Genomic DNA, 9,199 nt, shown 5'->3' with positions numbered 1-9,199 from the left:
ATAGAACAACGATTGAAATTTCTTTTGAGAGCCAAAAACTGACTTCTGTGCATGGCCACAAAGTTTTAATCACACTTTACATGCATGCCCACATGTGGAATTTTATGGAAGACCCACCCCCAAGGGGCCAAAGGGCTGCATGTGGTTCCTGAGCTGTGGTTTGCCAATCACTGACCTAGAGGAAATGGACATATTCCTAGAAAAATACAACCTTCCAAAACGTAATCAAGAAGAATCAAAAAATTTCAACAGGCCAATATTTAAAGAGAAAATTGAAGCAGTAACCAAAAAACTTCCAGCAAAAAGCCTGGGGTCAGACAGATTCACAGGGAATTTTTACCAAAAATTCAAGGAAGAACTAAAACCTGTACTTCTCAGACTATTCAAAAAAATTCAAGAGGGAGGCACATTTCCAAGCTCTTTTATCAAGCCAGCATTGTCTTAATCCCCAAAACCAGTTAAAGACACTACAAAGAAAGAGAATTACAGGCCAATATCCATATCCCTCAAGAACATAGATGCTAAAATCCTCAACAAAATTCTAGCAAATCAGCCGAAACCAGTTTGGCTCAGTGGATAGAGCGTCAGCCTGTGGGCTGAAAGGTCCCGGGTTCGATCCCGGTCAAGGGCATGTACCTTGGTTGCAGGCACATTCTCTCTCATCGATGTTTCTAACTCTCTATCCCTCTCTCTTGCTCTCTGTAAAAAATCAATAAAATATATTTTTAAAAATTCTAGCAAATCAAATCCAGCATTACATTAGAAAGATCATACATCATGACCAAGTGGGATTTATTCCAGGAATGCAAGGTTCTTACGATATCCACAAATCAATAAACATGATACATCACATAAGCAAATTGAGAGACAAAAATTACATAATCATTTCAATTGATGCAGAAAAAGCATTTGACAAAATCCAGCATCCTTTATTGATAAAAACTCAGCAAAATGGGAATAGAGGGATCATACCTCAACGTAATAAAAGCCTTATATAACAAACCTACAGCTAACATAATACTCAATGGGTAAAAACTAAAACCACTTCCCCAAAGAACAGGAATAAAAATTTCACCACTCCTGTTGGACATAGTACTGGAAGTGGTAGCCACAGTGACCAGACAAGAAAAAGAAATAAAAGGCATCCACGTTGGAAAAGAAGAAATAAAATTGTCTTTAATCACAGATGACATAATATTGTACATAGAAAACCCTAAAAACTCCATCATTAAACTACTAGAACTAATAAATGAGTTTTGCAATGTAGCAGGATACAAAATTAACACTCAGAAATCTTTGGCTTTTTTATACACCAGTAATGAACTCACAGAAAGAGAAACTAAAAAAATCCCTTTTAGCATTCAACAAAAAATTAGGATACCTAGGAAAAAACTTAACCAAAGAGATAAAGGACCTGTACTCAGAAAATAACAGGATGCTGAAAAAGAGATAGAGGAAGACATAAACAAATTAAATAATATGCCTATTCATAATTGGTAGAATCAACATCATTAAAAAGTCCCTACTACCCAAAAGCAATCTATTGATTCAATTCAATCCCCATTAAAATACCAACGGCATACTTCAAAGACCTAAAACAAACTCTCCAAAAATTCATCTGGAATAAACCCCTAATAGCTTCAGCAATCTTAAGAAGAACAAAGTTGGAGGGATCACAATACCTCATATAAAGCTATACTACAAAACTGCTGTTCTCAAAACTGCTTGGTCTAGTACAAGAACAGACATAAAGGTCAGTGGAACAGAAAAGAGAACCTAGACATAGATCCAAGCCATTTGTGCAATTAATATTTAACAAAGGAGGCAAGATCATACAATGGAGTCAAGACAATTTCTTCAATAAATGGTGTTGGGAAAACTGGACAGATAAATGCAAAAAAAAAAAATGAAACTAGACCACCAACTTACACCATACACACACAAAAAAATAAACTCAAAATGGATAAAGGATTTAAACATGAAATGGGAAACCATAAAAATCCTAGAAAAAGCCATAGGCAGCAAAATAGCAGACTTGTCGGAGCAGTATCTTTACTTATACAGCTTTTAGGAAAATGGAAACTAAGGAGAAAATAAACAAATGGGACTACATCAAAATGAAAAAATTCTGCACAGCAAAAAAACCCATCAACTAAACAATAAGAAAGCCCACTGCATGGGATAACATATTTGCCAATGTTATCTCTGATAAGGGTTAAATTTCCAAAAATTATAGGGAACTCATACAACTTGACACAAGGAAGATAAACAATCCAATAAAAAAAATGGGCATATAATCTAAATAGACACACTTTGAAAGGAGACATACAGAAGGCCAAGAGACATATGAAAACATGCTCGAAGTCACTAATCATCCAAGAGATGCAAATCAAAACAACAATGAGGTACCACCTCACACCTGTCAGAATGGCTGTCATCAACAAATCGACAACAGGTGCTGGAGAGGATGTGGAGAAAAAGGAACCCTCCTTCACTGCTGGTGGGAATGCAGACTGGTGCAGCCGCTGTGAAAAACAGTAATTTACTCAAAAAAAATTAAATACGAAACATGAATCAGAAAGGATATATGCACCCCTATGTTCATAGCAGCACAGCTAAGATTTGGAAACAGCCTAAGTGCCCATCAGCAGATGAGTAGATTCGAAAACTGTGGTACATCTACACTGCTGTAAAAAAGAAGGAACTCTTACCATGTACAACAGCATATATGGAACTGGAGAGAATTATGCTATGTAAAATAAGCCAGTCAGAAAATGATAAATATCACACGATCTCTCTCATTTGTGGAATATAATGAACAACATAAACTGTTGAAGAAAAATAGAACAAGAGACATAGAAGCATCAAACAGACTGTCCAACCTATAAGGAAATGTGTGGAGTGAGGGGGTAAGAAATCAACCAAAGGACTCGTATGCATGCAGATGAGCATAACCAATGGACACAGATGTGGTGGGTGGGCATGTGCTGGGGTGTAGGGGCAGTCGGGAAGCAGTCAGTGGTGGATAATGGAGACTTATGTAATACTTTAAACAATAAAAATTTTAAATAAATAAAAATCTCCAGACTGAAAAACATCAACTGTAAATAGTCTTAAGGAATTATGCAGGGGGGATTAACATGTCCTGAAACTGGTGATGATACCGGTAGCTACACCATTGAGTAAAGTTCCTTAAAATCATTGAATTGTACATTTGAAAAGGGTAATATGTGAAATGTACTTCAATAAAGTTTGTTTTTAAAGAAACACCAACTCTACATTTTCTCCACAATTCATTTGACCTTTCAGAATCATCCTTTGATTCTATCCAGAATCATCTTACTTCTTATAAACCTATTTTTTTATGATACAATTTTTGTTTACTGATTTAATGCTATCTGTAAACATCTATGTGTGGATAGCCACTTTATTGATACAATTCATTATTTTATTTTATTTAACAAATAAATAGCTATTGGGGGTCTACTATGTGATACTGCTCTAGATACAGGTGATACGGCAGTCAAATTCCTGCTATCATGGTGCTTACATTCCACAAAGAAGACCAACAGTAAGCAAATGAAAAATAACTGAATTTTCTAATGTAATAAGTTCTGTGAGGAAAAAACAAAGTAGGATAAAAAAGATTTATAAAGATTGGCAGTCAGAGAAATCACCTCTGGTTAATTGGCATTGAATAGAAAAGTGAATGGCATGAAAAATTGATGCATGAGAAGACCAGGAGAACAACTTTCCCAACAGAAAATAATGATCATAAAAGCCCTGAAAGAAAATCAAGCCTGATCTGTCCCAGGAATAGCAAAAGTGACTTTGTGGTTAAAAGCAAAGAAAAGAAGGAGGGAAATAGAATGCAGGATCAAATCACATAGGGCTTTGTGCACTATGGTAATGACTTTCAGTTTTATTATGAGGACAATTGGAAGTTATGGGAGAATTTTGACAGGAGTGATAAAATCAAGGGGGCTGCTATAGAGAGTGGGAGAGGGCAAGGATAGAAGCAGAGAGACAAGTGAGGAAGCTGTTGTAGTAGTCAATGTAAGAAATGGCAATGGTTTGAACTGGAAGTGGAGGGAAAGCAGGAAGGTAATGGTCAAGGCAGTTGAAAGTTGTTAAATGAGGATCGTCATTTTCTGAAAGTCAAGAACATTATCCATTAGCACCTTTTGTATATTAGATGCAAATAAGATTTTTCTAGTGTCAGAATAATATCAATATATATAAAATAAATTTTGCAACCTCTATTTGGGAATAGAAACCCAAATTTAGGTTAAAAGCTATTTTTATTTTTAGAAAAATCACTATTCTTACCTATCAGTGTAAAAGTGCTTATGTTTAATTATAAAATGAGCAGAATATATTAATAGAAATTTCAAAAGAAAAGAAACATATGTGGCATATGAAGAAAATGGTCAATCTCAATAGTGACTATGGAAATGCAAATCAAAATATGAGATACATGTTCAATCTATATGGTTGGCAAAAAATAAAGAGTCCAATAATGCTAAATTATTGGCACTAGATGTTGAAAGGATAGAAGAGACATGAATTCACAAATTTTTTTATGCACTATTGATAAAATTGTAAATTAGTGTGATCATTTTGGAAAATAATCTAGCATTATCATAAAATTTATAGTATTCTCCTCAACTATGATCCAGCTTTTCCACTCTTGATAGATACACAAAAGAAATTCTGGCACATGTATACCCTGTGATATGTATAGGACTTTTAATAACATCACAGTTTAAAGAAGCTGAAGAAAGGAAAGGGGAGGGAAGAAAAGAAATAGCAATCAATTTTCATTATGTCTATGGCTTTGTCACCAAATGAATGATCCTTGTGAGCTATATAACCTCCTCACCCTTTACAATTCACTGGGCTAACAAGTCTGACAAAGCAAAATGCTCCAGCAGTGCCAAATATATTTCTCAGAACACAGTCATCTTTTCTAGCTGACTTTTCCCAGTAGTCAACAGTCCACTTGTGGGAAGAGTCAGTGCCCTGACAGGCCTCTGGAGGAGGTATTTGGGATCAGGAAAGGTTTTCAGTGCCTACCTTCAACCATGTCTTTGTGATAATAACAATTGTTATTCATGCTCTGCTGAGCCTTCATCTTTAGGCAGCACTTCAGGTTGAAGTTTGATTTCCCCGTAGGAGAGTCAAGTCTGTTTTTTCCCTTCCCTATCAGTCTCTAAACTTATGGGGTCCTAGAAATATTCTAGGCCTCCACTGTGCCACCTCCAAGACCAGCTGGCCCACTTTCCAGATGGAGCCAACATCATTTTCTATCTGACTCATATCATGAACAGAAGGTGAGGAAATGAGAAGCTGTGTACCCACTGGGGAAGGAGCTCAGCTTCCAGCATGGGGTGCACACCAAAATCACAGAGGCACAACATAATTCTCCAGAAAACCAGCTTTAATTAGTGACAGAGCAGCCTGGTTCCAGATTAAATTATCCTGGATTTTGAAAACAAACAGTAATATTGAAATTCTAAGACTTACCACAAATTGAATTTGACATATTTCATGATGTGCGTTATGACAATTATGGCACCTGAAGATTACATATAAATAGTAAATAAGCCACTCACATATTTGACAATAATAGCCATTTCTTGGATTTCCTCAGACAACAATGGAAAAGAGAAAAAAAAATAGTTTGTGAGCTTTTCTCTTGCCTCAAGGGCACAGGACACGGCTTCAATTCTCCTTCCCTAAAAACAATATAAGGTGTGAACTCAGGGAAGAAGGCTGACTTCCCACAGAACCTGAGTTAGACAGTCGTCTTTTAGACCTCTTGGCAGGAGAGAATAGCTAGATGCCTGTGTTCATCCTGTCTTCATTTAGAAGTCAAAATTATCAGGTCAGGTCCTTCGGACAATAGACAAGCAGAGATAGGCACTGCATGGGGGCTTCTTTTAAACATGGAGAAAGTAGAAACAAGTTGCCATTTAGTAGGAGAAGGTGGGAAGGACAGCTAGATGTATTAAGCAACCAGAGAAATGGCCATATTTTCAGTACAACATAATAGTGTTTAGATATAGTATAACATAATAGTGTTTAGGCATTATAAATAACTTTTTACTACTTAACTCATTTCAAGTAAATTAGGAATCAAAGTGAGAAAGGCCAGATCACAGAATACCTCTTTAAAAATAGCAGAGGACTTTACATTTCATTCACAGAAAAAGAAAAGAAAAAAAAGATATTGCTTAGGAATAGCCTCTATATTGCCAAATGACTTCTGAGTTGGAAGATTCTTAAAAATCAGAATAGAGCTTTCTGCAAATTATGATGTTGTTTTCCCCTCCAGGTTACTGGCTTTGTACTACAATGTGTATCGGGGGAGCTGGGCTCCTCCCATTTTCATACCCATTCCTTCTGGGATGAAGGTAGATTTAGGACAAGGATCAGGAGATAACTGAGTCGCAGTGTTAAAAAGTAGATTTTTTAAAAATAATTATTTACTGTTGAAAGTATTATATATTTTCCCTGTTTTTATCCATTAACCCCCTCCAGACCGCCCCCACCCCAGCTCCCTTGCCCAAGCCCTCACTACCTTATTGTTGGTGTCCATGGGCCATGCATATATGTACTCAAGGTCCTTGGTTGATTACCTCCCACCCACCACCCTTCTCCACCTTCCCTCCAAGATACTGCACTCTATTCCATGCTTCCATGTCTATGGGTCTACTTTGTTCATCATTTTATGTTGTTACTTAGATTCTACATATAAGTGAGATCATGTGATACTTGTCTTTCTTTGACTGACTTATTTCATTTAACATGATACTCTCCAGATCCCTCCAATCTCTGAAAAGGTAAGAGATTCTTCCTTTTTACTGCTGTATAGTATTCCATAATATAAATGTACCATAGTTTTTGTATCCCTTCAACTACTGATGGGCACTTGGGCTGTTTCAGATCTTAGTTATTGTAAATTGTGCTGCAATGAACATAAAGGTGCATACATTCTTTCTTATTGCTGTTTTGGGTTTCCTAGGATACATTCCTAGAAGTGGGATCACTGGGTCAAATAGTAGTTCCATATTTCATTTTTTTGAGGAAACTTCATACTGTTTTCCATAATGCCTGCACCAGTCTGCATTACCACCAGCAATGTACTAGGGTTTCTTTTTCTCCACATCCTTGCCAGCACTTCCCATTTGCTGATTTGTTGATGGTAGCCATTCTGACACCTCATTGTCATTTTAATTTGCATCTCTCTGATGATCAGTGACTTTAAACATTTTTTCATATGTCTCTTGGCCATCTATATATCCACTTTGTAGAAGTGTCTATTTAGGTCTTCCTTTTGTTAAGTTGCATGAGTTCCTTATATATTTTGGATATTAACCCTTTATCAGATGTATTATTGCCAAATACATTCTCCCATATAGTAGATCTCCTTTTTGTTTTGTTGGTGGTTTCTTTTGCTGGGAAGCAGATTTTTATTTTTATGTATTCTCATTTGTTTATTTTCTCCTTAGTTTCCTTTGCCCTATGAGTTGTATCTATAAACATATTACTATGAGAGATGTCTGACATTTTGCTGCCTACAGTTGATTTTTGAACTGTGAAGAGTAAATAGGATTTAAAGAAATATATCTCTGCATAATGTACTCCCTAAATTCATTTTTAAAATATGTATGTATATAAATGTATATTTCAATCCTGACCTGAGAATAAGTTTTTATTCATTTTTAGAGTGGAAGAGAGAGAGAGAGAGAGAGAGAGAGAGAGAGAGAGAGAGAGAGAGAGAGAGAGAGAGAAACAGCTATGTGAGAGAGAAACATGTCTGGACTGGGGTCAAACCCACAACCTAGTTATGTACCCTGACTAGGAATTGAACCCTCAAACTTTTGGTGCACTTCATCAACTGAACCATTTGGTGAGGACTAAATTCCTTTTTAAATATTCTTTTTCTTATTTAAATTTGTCATTTGAGCAACTGAAGTAAAAATATGAGCCCAGGATCTCCCTCTCAGTGAGAGAAGCACCTCCTCCCACACAACATCCTCATCAAGACAAATCTATTAAAACAGTCTCCAATCAAAAGTCAAGAGGAAATCAGATGGGAGGTAAGAAAAAAGTGGCATTGAATAGGCTTGTCAGCCTAGTCATTCTAGATCTCTCTAAGATCTCAAAGTTATCTTTCATAAGCTGTATTTTCCTGGTTGGGTTTCACTTTGTGGAATTTACCCCCCCCCCCCTTTATTGATTAAGGTATTACAAATGTGTCCTTATCTCCTCATTGTGTCCCTCATCTCCCCACTCATGCCTTTAAATTCCCCCACCCCCAGTGTCTGTATCCATTGCTTATGCTTATATGCATGCATACAAGTCCTTTGGCTGACCTCACCCCCTTAGTCCCGCCCTCCCCTTCTTTCCCTCTGAGGTTTGAGCACATGATCCATGCTTCTCTGTCTCTAGATCTATTTTTGTTTATAGGTTTATGGAATGTTTTTTCTTACTATAGGAGTGGTAAGGCATTAAAGTTTAGGGTATGAGCCAAGAATAAAATGCATAAGAAAACAACCGAGCTACCTTAAGGCTAGGTTTCTAAGACATTGGAACAAAAGAAGTCTTTGCAACAGCTTGTGGTCCAGCTGAACTCAGAAGAGCTACATGCAGGTTGAGTGAAAGCTCTATAGTAATAAACACTATTTATGACTGGAGGTTGCTTTTCACCTCCTACACAGATGGCTCCCTGGAGAATCTCATTTGGTTGGGCTGAATTTGCAGATCCTGATCATTCGTTATGACCAAGACTGACTAATAGCTCCTACTGCCATCACACAGCTGGGAGGTGACAGGGAGGAGGGATACTTGTGACTAAGCAGGGTAAGCCAGGGTCCACGCCCTGTGAATCTAAGCTGGGCAGATCTCTCCCTCTTACCAGGCACTCTGCGATTCAGAAGCACCGCAGGGGAAAGCCACAGGTTCTCAGAGGAGCCACATGAGGACATATTCAGATGAAATAGTAGGCAGCTGTCACCATGCCTCCATCCTGAACCCTTAGTTTTGCTCCTGTCACACTAACAGCCTTTTCCTGAGGTCTGACCTCTGGAAAACAGGAGTCAAGAGGCTAATCACCCACATTTTGAAACCCCAAACTTTTTTGTTTTTGTACTATCACAAGGTAAGAATCTTAGTGTATAAATTCAGATGTAAA

Source organism: Pipistrellus kuhlii, unplaced genomic scaffold, assembly GCF_014108245.1.
Source record: "Pipistrellus kuhlii isolate mPipKuh1 unplaced genomic scaffold, mPipKuh1.p scaffold_m20_p_1, whole genome shotgun sequence".
Classification (NCBI taxonomy): domain Eukaryota; kingdom Metazoa; phylum Chordata; class Mammalia; order Chiroptera; family Vespertilionidae; genus Pipistrellus; species Pipistrellus kuhlii.
This window is presented reverse-complemented; position numbering follows the sequence as displayed.